Source organism: Canis lupus, chromosome 19 (assembly GCF_003254725.2).
Source record: "Canis lupus dingo isolate Sandy chromosome 19, ASM325472v2, whole genome shotgun sequence".
Lineage (NCBI taxonomy): Eukaryota > Metazoa > Chordata > Mammalia > Carnivora > Canidae > Canis > Canis lupus.
In genome coordinates, this window is record NC_064261.1 from 5,487,312 (window position 1) to 5,502,249 (window position 14,938).

A 14,938-nucleotide genomic window follows, 5' to 3' on the forward strand; every position below is an offset into this window, starting at 1 on the left:
TATGTTTGTTTTGAAATAATTAATGAATAAAGGGGCTAAGCATCAAATGGGATATAAGTAGATGAAACCACTGTAAGGGCAGTGGAAACATTTTTATAATCGCTGATATGTTTCCTACTTAACCTGATATAAATTTAATGAACTGAAATAATACTGGTTCTTTCGATATATCTTTAAAGTGCAACCTCATCAAAGAAAAATCATTGGTAACTATTCTTAGAATGTAAAGAGGACAAATGATAATATCCACATGCTTTTCATGCTTCTGTTACATGTCGGAAGGGAAATTCAAAATCAAGGAAATATAGATAAATAACAGCACTGTGAGGGACTAACCACCTTGATTTTTTTCAACCATTTTTCAGTTCATGGGCTGCTTGTATCTCTACTAGTACACTTTGAAGAAGCAGAATTCTCAGTGATTGTATGACTTTGATTCAGCACAGTAAGGACAAGCTAGTTGGGATACATGTATATTCAATTTTTTCTGTACGCTAAAGATCATAGAGTAACACTTGTGGTTCCTGCCTCTTTCAGTTAAATCAGCACAATTGAAATACGCTTTGTTGCTTTACATAACATCTTGAGTAGTCTATGTATATGCCATCCGGCACAGGAAAATATTTAACATAAGCTTATATACTGCTCAATTATAAAAAAGAGAAATTTATTTCTTGAGTCACCATCCCTCAAATCCAAGTCACTGTCTTCTATAAAGATATAAGTGTTAGGCTGTCTATTTCATCTCTGATGTACTGGAAAGACCAGTCTGGAGCAAATAATGGAATCATCGCTCTACTAATTAATAATTGAATAACATATGCTAAGTTGCTTAAGTTATTTCAGCTTCAATTTTGCCCACTAATGAGTAGCATTAGTTTTTGATGATTTTGAAAGAATTAAAACATAGAACTTACTTGAAAACATTTTATACATAGGAAAGAACTTTTTTTTTTTTTTGAGAAATTTAGGGGATAATTTATTGCATTTTTTTTTTTTACAAGGAAGTGTTTTGGCTAAAAGATCATAAGTTTTGAGTGCAATAAAACAGTAACAGAAGAATGATGTTATTTTAATAACATGAACAACCTGCATCACCGGATCATTACATAGAAAATGACTCTATCTCACAGTGTACTTTACATAAATGTGAAATATGCACTGTAGCATTAAATCACTGGGGATTATTTTTGTTACTGCTGTGCAATCTAAACCATGTTTTCTTACATATCCCATGAGAAATGTATCAAATTTTAAAATACACACAAAAATGAAATTGTTGGTAAATATGACTGTATTAAGACAGCACAACATTGAATACAAATTTGAGTGACTACTAAAAGACATTTTGTGTTACACAAGTATAAGGCAAAAAGAATTTAAACCTCAAGTATATTTAAGTCATATAAACCAGTAAGAAAAAAAAAAAACTAGTAGAAGTATTGGTAAGACATTTCAACAGGGAACACAGAAGAGAAGAACTGTTACATTGATGAGCAAAAAATAAGTGAAACACTAAATTGCAATTTCAAAGAAAAATATCAGATATTTGTCAGATTGTAAATAAAATACTAACATTCTGAAGATACCAAGTGTTTTCAAGGATGTAGAGCAAAGAGATCAGATTTTTACTGCTGAGAATTTAAATCATTTTGGGAAGTAATTGAACAAAATTTAGTAAGGTTGAAGATGTACAAATCCCAAAACTCATTATTTCTATTCGTAGTTAAGTCCCTGAAAAGTTTTTTACATGTAAGGACATTTATTAGAATATTGGGTATAAGGGTAAATATTTGAAATGACCTAAATGTCCATCCAAAACAGAAGCTTAATATCTTTACAGTATATTTTTTTACATATAATAGTATTTAGCAGTTAAAATGTTGGAAGTGAACTATATGTGTCAAAATTTTTCACAAATATTTTTAAGTAAGAAAATTATAGAATGGAACTTCTAATATTGTGACATATTTAAAATATAAAAACATGCAAAATGATAGCATCTATTTTGTAGGGCCTCACATATGTTGACTAAAATAATGAAATGTGAGAGGAATAAAAAACACCCAAAATCGGGATAGTGATTTTGTGTAAGAAAAAGGAGAGAAAAGGAGGGAAATCAGATCAAGGAAGGAAAACACAAGGAATTTTAATATATTTATGCTATTTTTACTAAAAAGTGGTGATGAGACGTTAGCTTAGACAATTGGTATGCTGGTAATTTTGATCAACAATCTTGTTGAAAACAACTGGAAAACCCGAATAAAGCATAAGTAAGCATGTGCTTGAAAGAACTGGCAAGTTATTAAGACTGTGAAGAATTAGTAGGCTAGTTATTGGAAAAAGATGCAATTTAAGAATATAAGTCTTGCATTTGGGGTTGCTTTAGCCTTGGGGTATTTGTCAATTCTGGAAGAAGTGACTGAGAGGCTTGTATTCTAAGAACTGCTTTGATATTCTTGTGGTACTAGGGAAACAAAAATTGGAATCCGGGAGTTTCCACAAGGAAGATATCCCAGATAAAGCCACCACATTTGGGTTGGTATCCTGAAATGTTTGTAATACAAAAGCAAGTTTTAGCAAGATGTGGATTAACTTTCTGAGAAATTGAAGCCCCACATCAATTAAATATAATCACAATTACTTGTCTTAGTTGATTTGGGTTTATTCTTGTCCCTTGATCTCTAATAGAAACTGTCAAGATTGTGATTATTTTTGGAGGGAAGAAAGGAGGTTGTTAGTAATGGAATAGGACAAGAAAGGAGCATGTTGGTGTTGGCTAATGTTTTGATTTTCTGCCTGGGTAACGGTTACAAAGATAATAATGTGATTAATCTAAGACTGTATATTTTTGTTTTATGTACTTATTGACGTTGAAATAATTTATCCTAAATAAAGCTAGAAATGACTTTCAAAAAACTAGCAGGAGTTCAATGAATGTTAATTGATAGCTAAAAAATGTCAAGCAAATAAGACAAAACTATTAAGATTTGATAAAATTGGTCCACCAACCTATGAATGTTTATTACTTTTTCGTAAGCATTATAAAAAAATGATATTCTTGGGCACCTGTGTCAGTTAAGCCTCCAACTCGATTTCAGCACAGGTCATGATCTCAGGATGGCATCAGGTCCCACACTCAGGAGGAGTCTGCTTGAGATTCTCTCCCTCTCCTTCTGCCCTCCCCCCTGAACACACACACAATTTCTCTCTCTAAAATAAATAAATCATTTGAAAATTATATACTTCATAAATAAATTTTTGTCAAACATATCTCAGTAAAGCTGGAAATAATTAGGAACACGTGGATGGCTCAGTTGGTTAACCATCTGTCTCGAGCTCTGGCCATCATCCTAAGGTCCTCGCATGGACCCAAGCCCCGTGTGGCCTGCCTGCTTCTCCTTCTCCCTCTGCCCTTTCCCCTCAACCTGCTTGTGCCCCCCTCCCCCCATCTCTCTCTCTCTAAATAAATAATCTTTTTTAAAGCTGGAAATAATGAGTAAAAAAAAATCAATGAAATGTACATTTCAAGAAAAGAAATCATTGTCATATTCATTCCAAGGAAACAAAATATTACATCTGGTACATAAACAACTCATAGGTAATATTTACAATAGTTCCAAGTCATTTCTATACATTGTTTACAGGGTCCAGATTTCTCACTTTATCCGGAATAACTTTTTATTGGATTCTTTTGTTTTCCAGAGGGAACAAAAGAAAATAGCGTGAAGTCAATTTCACAGACCTTGGAAACAGCACTAGCTAATGCAGCTGTAGCTCATTAAGCTAATTCGACAATCCTATAAAAAGACAGCTAGAAACCAGTATTGTAGCTTTTGCCCTTTGAATTATCTGGAATAGTTGCCCAGTAAAGTAAGTTTGGTAAAAGTAATATGAATGAAAATCACATTTCGGCATGATAAAACTTGTACGTTTTTCTTTCCCTTGCCGGAACACCTCATTTATCACATGCCGTGTGTGTGTGTGTGTGTGTGTGTGTGTGCGTGTGTGTGTGTGTACATATATATATATGTATATATACATTATATATATGTGTATATATGTATATTTTTTTCACTAAGAAATGAAATTTCCTTTTCTCATTGATTGTGAAAAGTCTTCCAATGTAGCTACTATGGCAATTTTTTTCCTGTTTAAGAGAAAAAAAATTACTTGTAATCGTCAAGTATAGTTCACTCCCCATAGTTGTCTGTAAAGGAAATGTGTCATGTATAAGGAAATGTGTTAACCAATCTTCTAAAATAAGCCAAATAGGTTAGTGAAAATAATTAATTAAAAAAACAACTTAAAGTCGCATAGATGCCACTTATGTGTTAACCTAAAGACACACTCTACATACACACACTTAAAGATAAAACAAATGTACTAAACTTTTTTGTATAAACTTCTAGTTTCTTCATTAGGGCATTTTTAAAGACTGGTATCATTTTTTTATGTCTTCTCAGTGTTTCTAAACTTAAAATATGTTTAAATTTTTATTCTTACCTCACCCCACATTTGAAACATATCCTGATATACTCAGGCAGCATTTGCAGCTTCAGTTGTTGGCTCCTATTTCCTTTTTTTTTTTTTTTTTTTTTTTTTGTTGGCTCCTATTTCCATTGGCAACTTCTGCTGTTGCTGTTTACTTCCTGCCTCTAGAGGTCAACATGAAGATGCAAATCTTGACTTAAAAATCTTTGTATCTTCATTCACTAGGAGGTATTCAACAAACACCAGCTGAATCAGTGAATGAAAATGAAATCTTAAGGGTGCCTGGGTGGCTCAGTTGGTTAAGCATCTGCCTCCAGCTCAGGTCATGATCCTGGGCTAGGGTCCTTGGATCAAACCTCTCATTGGGCTTCCTGCTTAGTGGAGAGTCTGCTTCATCCTCTCCCTCTGTCTACCACTCTCCCTGCTTGTGCTTACCCTCTTTCTCTGAAACAAATACATAAATAAGATTTACATCATTAAAAAAAAAGAAGTCTTAGATATATTTTATGCTATCTATGGCATAACCACTGCTTTGTGGAGATTGAAAGCACTGATTGGTTTTACTTTTTTTTGTCCTGGAAATGGAGTAACTTTCCAGAAACAAACGAACCCCCCAAAGGAAAATCAGAGTTGTTAGTAGAAGGAGCAATGAGAGAAATAAAGTGAGGAGAAGATGTGTATGATTAGCAAGAAGAAAAAAAATCATGAATGTAATATCCTTTGGGAAACAATTTTGTCTCTTGTTTTTAGTCATCGTTGATCATTATGGAATTCATAGTATTATCTCACAAAATATGATCTCAACAAAAATTTCATAATAAATAAAATGGGTAAATATTTCATTATTTGCAAACTTTATCATTGAAAATATGAAAACTTGAGAGACTCTATAAGCAAAATATGAAAATTAGTAAGTTAATACTGAATGAGTGCAACAAATTAACACCATACCGATTCTGATGCAAAGCAAATACACAAAAATAAACTGTACTTAAATATTAGCAACACATGAATTGTAATTTTCTAAGAATGCTAAATATACAATTGTGGGAAAATATGAACTATACTCTAAATATTGCTTTGTATTAGAGTAGAAAGCTAAAAAATAAAATTGAGTCTTTGCTTCCACTTATTTAAACAATCCTTAGGCTTATGAAAGTCCTAAAATCACAATTTAATGATTTTTATCAGTAAATTTGACTTTTTATTACTGGGTGTAATGAAAGGATTAAAGCATTAAAAGTGTAAACAACAAAGGTAATTTTGGAGGTAATATTATTTATTTACTTATTTTTGTAGAAGTATAGTTGATACAGAATGTTACATCAGTTTGAGGTGTACAACATAGTGATTCAACAAGTTTATACCTTATGCAATATTCCCCAAAAGTGAAGCTCCCGCCTGTCACTGTACAATGTATATCTTGACTATATTCCCTACCAAGGCAATTATTGAGAAGTGTAGCTATGACAAAATCTAAAATATATATTCCGTAAAGGATCCCATAAGATGTAAAAGATAAGCCATAGAAAGACAGGAAACCCTTGCATTGTATTAATAATCAATGGTTAGTATTCACCATATAAGGGACATTGACGGATCAATAAGAGAAGACAGCAGTGGGAAAATAGACAAAAGGAAAGGATATTCACATGATCATAAATGAACACTAATCTATGAAAAACTATTCAGTCTTACTAGTAATTAGGAAAATAGAAATTAAAGCACAATGAGATACTACTTCCTGCTTATTGGATTGGGAAAATATTAAAGTCTGACAATACCAAATGCTTTAGATGTGATGCAACTGGGAAATCATATGTCCACGACGAGCGTGTAGACTGCTATAATCACATTAGAAAACGATATGGATATAGAGTAAATATTGAAGAGAAAATTCTAAGGTACAATTCCACCTCTTGGTAGTCTGCCCAGAGACATTTTTGCATATGGACACACAATAACAAGCAAAAGAATGATAATTATACCACTGTTCTCAGTGGTAAAACTTAGAAAAAAATCCAATACTAATGAAAATAGAAAAATAGTGACTGTATTAGTTACCTAATGCTATTTAAAAAAAACACCACTGGCTGAGTATCTTCAACAACAGAAATTTATTTCTTGAAATTCTGGCTGCTGGAAATCCACCATCAAAATGTTTATAGGTAATTTGATTTCTCCCGTGGCCTCTCTTTTGCTTAGAAATGGCCATCTTCCTGTCTCCTTGCATGGCCTTTTCTCTGTGTGCATGTCTTCCCCGTATGTTTCTCTTTTCTCTCCTTCTAAGGACATCACTCCTATTGGACTATTGCCTCCACTTTTATGACTTCATATAACTTTAATTACTTCTTTGAAAGTTCTGTCTTCAAATAAAGCCACACAATTCAGTCTACAACAGTGGCATATTCATATAATGGGTTACTGTAGAGTGCAGAAAATAAATAAACTATCAATAAAAATGAATTTGACAAACAAAATAGATGTTAAGTACAAAAAGCAAGTATCAAATGGTCAACAAACACAGGAAAAAATGCTCAACATCACTGGGCACCAGAAAACTACTAATCAAAACCACAATGAGATACCACCTCACACCAGTCAGAATGGCTAAAATAAACAAGTCAGGAAACAACAAATGCTGGTGAGGATGCAGAGAAAACGAAACCTTCTTACACTGTTGGTGGGAATGCAAACTGGCGCAGCCACTCTGGACAGCAGTAAGGAGGGACCTGAAAAAGTTAAAAATAGACCTACCCTACCACCCAGCCATTGCATTACTCGGTATTTACCGCAAAGATACAAATATAGTCATCTGAAGGGGCACCTGCACCCCAATGTTTATAGCAGCAATGTCTACAATAGCTAAACTATGGAAAGAACCCAGATGACAGATGAATGGATAAAGACGATGTGGTGTGTATATATATATATATATATATGGAATATTAGTCATCAAAAAAATAAATCTTGCCATTTGCAACGACATGGATGGAACTAGAGTGTATTATACTAAGTGAAATAAGTCAATCAGAGAAAGACAATTATCACATGATTTCACTCACATGTGGAATTTAAGAAACAAAACAGAGGAGCATAGAGAAAGGGAGGGAAAAACAAAACAAAATCAGAGAGAGCCACAAACCATAAGTGACTCTTAACCATAGGAAACATTTTGAGGGTTACTGGAGGGATGGGATAATAGGGTGATGGGCATTAAGGAGGCCACGTGATGTAATGGGCACTGGGTGTGATATACAACTGAAGAATCACTGAACTCTACCTCTGAAACTGATAATACACTATGTGTTAATTACTTGAATTTAAATTTTAAAAAGCGAGTATCAAAGAGTCTTTTAGATATGGGAAATAATGTATAGTATTTATTGTTTAGGAATACAGTAACGTATAGTAAACTTGTAAATAGCTTTATAAGAATAAATAATTCAAGACCGACTTTTCTTCTGCAGGGAAAGGAGGGATGATTTGGTAGCATATGTGTGTACTGGACACATTAGCTCACTTGTGGCTGGGTGGTGCAAACGTTTGTTCTTGTCTTTTTTTGGTTTGTGTTAATATTTGCATTCAAAAGTATATATTATGCAATAATTTCATTCAACCTCGGTTGACCTCCAGGTTGGCATGCTAATTAAGGTTCAGGAGTCTCACTGCTTTGGTTCATATCCTGGATTCCATAATAACTAGTCTTATGAACTTAATCTCTCTAAAACTCATCTCATCTGTCAAATGCAGATAATATTGGTACCTACATGATAGGGTTCTTAGGAGGATTTAGTGAAATAATCTTAGTAAATCCTCAGCTCATGTCTGAAACAAAGTAAACACTCATTAAATGTCAACCATTATTTATATCTTTCTTTGGACATGTGTATATTGTGCAATTGGGAACAAAGAATTTGTCACAGAATAGAATTTTGTATCCTCTGCTGGTTTTTTTTTTATTAAATATTCTGTGTTTTTTTTCCATGTGCTTTAACATTTTTCCAAACTATAATTTTGATATTATATAGATATACTTTATTTTATTTAATATGTCACATAGCAAAAACTAATTTACTTCTCCAACTTTTATAATATATGTGTGTGTATAAATATAAATACACATATATAGAGAGATATACACATATGCCTATATTATAGATTAAATTATTATTTTGATTTGTATTTGTTGGATAACTAATGTAATAGAATATTTTCATCATTTATTGTCACTGGGTTACTAATTTTTTGAATTGGCTGTTCATAATCTCCTTTTGTTTTTTTCTAAGTGGGGCTGTTGGTATTTGATCAACGGTTTTAACAGTACTGAAAAAAGAAAATATATATTATACACTAAACAATGAACAGATGTACTTTTGTATTTAATCTGTTGACGATGTGAGGATTACCAGATTTTCTGATCTTTCCTTATTCATCTGTTTATGTTTGCTTATATTCCAGAAATTTTTATAGACAGAATTAAGGCAGCTTACTAGAATGTTAGCATTTAAATTAGAGATTTAATTGGAAGTTAGGACTAACATATAACATAATGATAAAAATATAATTAGTTAGAGATTAAAGTTATAATTCTGCTTCTAATGGTAAGGCCAATACTGCCCCCAATATTATGAAAATGTTCAGGGGCTTATATTTTCTTATGATTCATAGAAGTGATATTCATCATAGCAACAGAAGTTGTGAATATGAGAAATCTCTATCCTTAAGAGTCTTAAGTTATCCTGACCCTGGAACGTTGTTACTTGCTACCTTTTCTTCAAGCCTCCTGATCCTGTTTTTCTTCCCTCCCTCCCTACTCCTCCCTCCTCGTTTCTTTGCCCTACCTTATCTTGATTAACTGTTCAATTCTTATGCAGAGTAATTGTTTTTATTTATTTGACAGAGCACACGGGGGGGGGGGGGGGGGGAGGGGGGGGGGCTGCGGAGCAGCAGGCAGATGGGGAGGGAGAAGCAGGCTCTCCACTGAGTAGAGAGCCTGACATGGGCCTTGATCCCAAGGAGCTGAGATCACCACCTGAGCCAAAGGCAGATGCTTAACTTACTGAGCCACCCAGGTGCCTTATGCATAGTAATTTAACCATCATTTTCTTGATTACTTCTCAGCCCTTTTGTCTGAGGATAACAAGACATTTTGCTAAGTGAGGGCAGTGTCCAAAAACAGTGATGCTGACCTTGAATGACTATTACCTTAAATAAATATGAGAATCTAAACAGAAAAAAAATATGAACAGACAATGTCAAGGTGAAATACAAATGACCAATATGCATTTGAAAAACTTTTCAACAGGAATTAAAGAAATAGTACCATAGTGACACTACCATGTTCCCCCCGCCCCCTGCCCCGATATTGACTTTAACATTTTTAAAAATAACCTTAGCTTTAAAAATATATAACTCGGGATCCCTGGGTGGCGCAGAGGTTTGGTGCCTGCCTTTGGCCCAGGGCGCGATCCTGGAGACACGGGATCGAGTCCAACGTCGGGCTCCCTGCATGGAGCCTGCTTCTCCCTCTGCCTGTGTCTCTGCCTCTCTCTCTCTCTCTCTGTGTGTGTGTGACTATCATGAATAAATAAATAAAATCTAAAAAAAAAAATAAAAAAAATAAAAAATAAAAATATATAACTCAATGAAATAAAAAGTGTTTTGGCAGGATTCACTGGTGTGAACTTTACATTGCTGCTTCTGGAAAGTTCTTTTTTTTTTCTGTCAAGTTCTTTGACATTATATTAAAATGAATCTTCACACTAAATGTATACATTTGAACCCATAATTAAATGAATATCTTCTAAAAGGGAGATTTTCTTCTATTCTCCATAAAGGGACAGTAATTCCATATTGTCTCTTGTCGCCTTTATTTTTAATATTACTTATATCCAGACATTAGAGTTAATATTCACCAGTCTATATAGAGCTTCTTTATATCACAAAATTACATTGTGCCCATTATACACTTTTAATTATACATGTGTTCATATAGATAAGTACCTAAGGATAAACTAGGTTTAACTCTAATTTTATTTTTTTCATTAATATTTTGAAGATTTTATTTATTTATTTATTTGAGGGAAAGAACTTGAGCAGTGGGAAGGGGCAGAGGGAGAAAGAGAGAGAGAAGCAGAGTTCCTGCTAGGGAAGAAGCCCATCTCAGGGCTAGATTCTAGGACCCCGAAGACCATGTTCTGAGTGGAAGGCAGTTGCTTAACCAACTGAGCTGCCCAGGTGCCCCAATTCCTTTTTATTTTTATTTATTTTTTTATTGGAGTTCAATTTGCCAACATATAGCATAACACCCAGTGCTCATCCCGCCAAGTGCCCCCCTCAGTGCCCGTCACCCAGTCACCCCAACCCCCTGCCCACCTCCCTTTCCACTACCGGTAGTTCATTTCCCAGAGTTAGGTGTCTCTCATGTTTTGTCACCCTCAGTGATATACCCACCATTTGCTTCGACGTGGATGGACCTGGAGGGTATTATGCTGAGTGAAGTAAGTCAATCAGAAAAGGACAAGACCAATTCTACTTTTAATTCACAGCAACTTGGCCCTTCACCTATACACATTATTTCTTCTGCTCATCCATATACTCATGGATCGCCGTACTTTCTAACTTCATCTCTGAAACCAATCATCTTCATGGGTTTGCCTACCAGTTCTGTTCAGAGCCTCTTCATTTTTAACACCAGAATCAGCATTCAGTGATTTTTTTTCCCTTTTTTTCTTAAGTTCTCTTACCTGGAGTGTTTTGCCCTGTGCTATGTTCCAGCTCCCTGTGTTCCAGTTCTTGCCCACATCTCATTACTGCTTCTTTGCGCCAAGGTCCATCTCTAATCTTTTCTTTATCTTAGTGGCATTTTTATTAGCTCTTTGGATAGATCTATATCATATACACCTAATCTAGCATGATTTTAATGGCATTTTAAAGGCAAATAATCAACTTTTTTCCTTACAGTTAAACATATTCTGGTATTCAGTTTGGGAGGCCTTAGCAGGGAAATTAGAACCTTTGACTGATGATCTTGATGATCGGGAGGTGAAAGAAGAGGGAAAAAGGTATGAGAGTTAAGGTGGAACAGAAACTGGTCTCCATTTAAATAACATTCAAAATTCAAATTCTAAGTTCAAACAACAAAAAGTATTCATAGATATGAGCAGGAAGGAAATCCATCTGTAAGTCAAGTATTCACTAGCTCTTCTGTGTTAAGGGACAGTATATAGTTTTACTTGGGCTTAGAAAAATTCCTCACTTGAATAACTTACTAATTTTTTTGTTTTTATGGATGACTTCAGCATCTAAGGTTTCACGTTCATGGATGTAGAAGAAGCTACATCTACAAAAATAATCCGAATCTCTGCTGTGATCTCCTACCTGATTGACCATAGGGATGTCAGCCTTAACCAGGAATCCTGCCTTCAAATTTCTGGAAATCTCCAAGATTGCTGCAAATGAGACTAAGTAGTTGTTTGCCAGCTTCCACACAGACACTTGAAAGTACAAGGAGTCCCAAACACTGTCGCTCTCATTGGAGTATTTACTGTCCCTTGTGTGCCTGCATCCTTTGTAATTTTTATGGAATTGGGTTCCATTGGCCTTCCTCACTGGCAGCCTCTTTACCAAGCCAGAAGGCCACCAACGCTGCAGGTGCTTCAATCAACACACACCACTGCTAGCTTTACTGCAAAAGGGTGAAATCTCCATAGGTCTGCGTTTCACACATTGGGGAAGCCTTCCACAGCAAAATTGCCTAGGGACAAAACTACAGCTGTAAAGGATGAATTATTTTTAATTCATAGATGTAGTGACATAAACAGAAGGACCTGGATAGTCACCTCAAAGCTCCACCAGCACCAGCACCAAAATGATGATCCAGGGACTAGATCACATTTAGTTCTGGTACTGGGCACCTCACTAGTTCTCTTTTACTCCCTTACTCTTGGTAGAATTTCAATCATCAGAACAGGGCCCTATTTTGTGGTTTATTTAACTGAGGTCAGGTTAGGTTCACATCAAAAATGTTTATATGATATAGCTTTATTGTGCGTGGAATCTTCAAAGGACACTGCAGCTGATGATGCAAATTAGCAGATATAAATCAATATGTAGAAACAAGGCAGAGAGAAATTCCTCTTGCTAACATCTTGTTAAGCATCAAATTCATGTACATATTAGAGGTTGAATATAACCAATTCCAAATATGAATAGTGATAGACCTCAGGCCTTGGCAGCATGTCTTGTTTTATATAGATTGTTTATAATTTGAGGCTTCTGTATCCAGAGTTCTCTATATTTAGTATCAAAGGTAGACAAGTTCCATGGTTATTCAACTTCCATCACCACCTGATGGTGACTATCTTAAATTACATCCAAAGGCCCTAGAAGACTGGTCCTGTCCCTTTTTCTGAGTCATTCCACTGAAATTTCATTAGGAATTTTAGAAAAGGGAAAAGTCAATTATCATACAGTTTGTTCAGTAGCATTCTTAGAAAATGTAGTATTTGCATTTAAATCAGTAATTAAAGAACACATGAAAAAAGCTTATACGTAAGCCCTTATGATACAATTTTCTGAATCCTGTAAAGTTCTATGTTCTAGTAGACTAGAAAAAAATTAATTACAAAATATTAGTTCTAATGGATGGTTTTTCCTTAGTGTATATTTATATACCAGTACCCTAGATGCAAAATTTGTAAGTAGCTTATGGTTTATTTTTAAGATTGCAGGTGTTCAGTTCATCTGCATATAAATATGACACCCACACATGAATGCAAGTTTATTCACCAGAGTAAATGAGGCCCCTCTAGCTACATTCCTTGTACTTTCTTCAGAGATCAATTCAGCACAAACCACATTATTTATTCAGGATGACATTAAGATGTTCACTCTTCACAAGAATAAACACATTGATGATGTTAATGCCAGCGCTTCATTTTCTGTGGAACACTTACACTTAAATACAGCAGAAGAGTGCATGACATTTTCTTTGCATTTTTTTATTCCAACATGTGATTATAGCTTTCTATTTGTGCTAAGTCACTTCTGCAAGATTTTCCAGATTTAATTTAAACTTTAAAATGTTATATATATTTCTAGGTTATCAAATAAGGAACCTCAGCATGATTTTATCATCGCTACTCTTTGGTAGAAACAGACAGTAAAAATTTAAAGATATGTAAGGACACCAAATTCTGTTCTTCCAAAGAGACTCAAAAAGAAAACCAAAAATGGAAAGCACTGAAGAGCAGGAGGAAAGTCATGATAAGTCATATAAAACTCTGGGTAACACAAACCTCCTAAAGAAGCAGATGGGTCTTTTTACAATGAAATGAGCATTTTTATGGTCCACTGGAGCACATACTATAAAGTGCTAGTGAAGAGGTTTAGATAAGTCTATAAACTGAGATTCTGTCTTTGTAAGGGATAGTAAACAACTCCAGGATGTGTCCCACAAAGGCTTTTAAAGTTCCTGCTACCCAAACAATAGACACAGAAGGCAACATGTGGTTGAAGCAACATCCACTTTTTTCCCCCCAGTTTATATAAAGTCTGTGTTCCTGGGCTTCTGGCTCTAGAAGCTTGCTGCTGCCTGGTTAGGGCTAATATCTTTCACACAATTAACTCTTGAGGATCTTGGCCTAGTTATTGCTGATCATTCAATATTTCTATACATTTCACTATCTGAAAGAGAAGAAGTGATTTCCATATCCTATAGCATAGATTTCTTATAAGATATAAGTCAATTGGAGAAGGGCAAACATTATACGGTCTCATTCATTTGGGGAATATAAAAAATAGAAAGGGAATAAAGGGGAAAGGAGAAAAAAGGAGTGGGAAATATCAGAAAGGGAGACAGAACATGAGACTCCTAACTCTGGGAAACGAACTAGGGGTGGGGGAAGGGGAGGTGGGTGGGGGTGGGAGTGACTGGGTGACGGGCACTGAGGGGGGCACTTGACGGGATGAGCACTGGGTGTTACACTATATGTTGGCAAATTGAACGCCAATAAAAAATAAATTTATATTAAAAAAAAGATATACAGCAACGCTTTGAAAACCACCAGTTTCCAAATGTTAGATCCAAGTAAATTTTTAAAACTGGAGGAAAAAAAATGAAATTGCCATTCCTCGGAGATCTGAAGGAAAGTCAACCAAAGCCAAAGTTATAAAATGTATCACAGACGATTTGAGGGATAAGTGATACCACATTGGTCAATGTTGAAATACAAATGGAAGCATATCTCCAACGTAGAGTCATGAAAGAAATAATTTAGTAGAGAATATTTTGTTCTCCTAAATAGAAATTATATTAAACAATATAATTATACTTAACTACTAAATGAATAAAGCCCAGTTTCATGCCTAACAAAATATTCTAAATAATTATGGGACGAATGCTATGCATTACATATAGTTAATTTAAGTGAATTTTAGG

General features: G+C 34.7%; 2 long non-coding RNA genes across 2 annotated transcripts in view; one reads left to right on the forward strand and one right to left on the reverse strand.

The window, feature by feature from the left end:
• LOC125753035 (uncharacterized) overlaps positions 1-13,594 on the forward strand; it is a 47,783-nt gene extending 34,189 nt beyond the window's left edge. The window contains exon 3 of the long non-coding RNA XR_007403866.1: positions 11,799-13,594. This is a non-coding gene — a long non-coding RNA (uncharacterized LOC125753035). The remainder of the gene's footprint in view (positions 1-11,798) is intronic.
• Positions 1-14,938, reverse strand: part of LOC112669280 (uncharacterized) — an 88,545-nt gene that overhangs the window by 35,929 nt on the left and 37,678 nt on the right. The gene's annotated exons all lie outside the window — the stretch shown is intronic.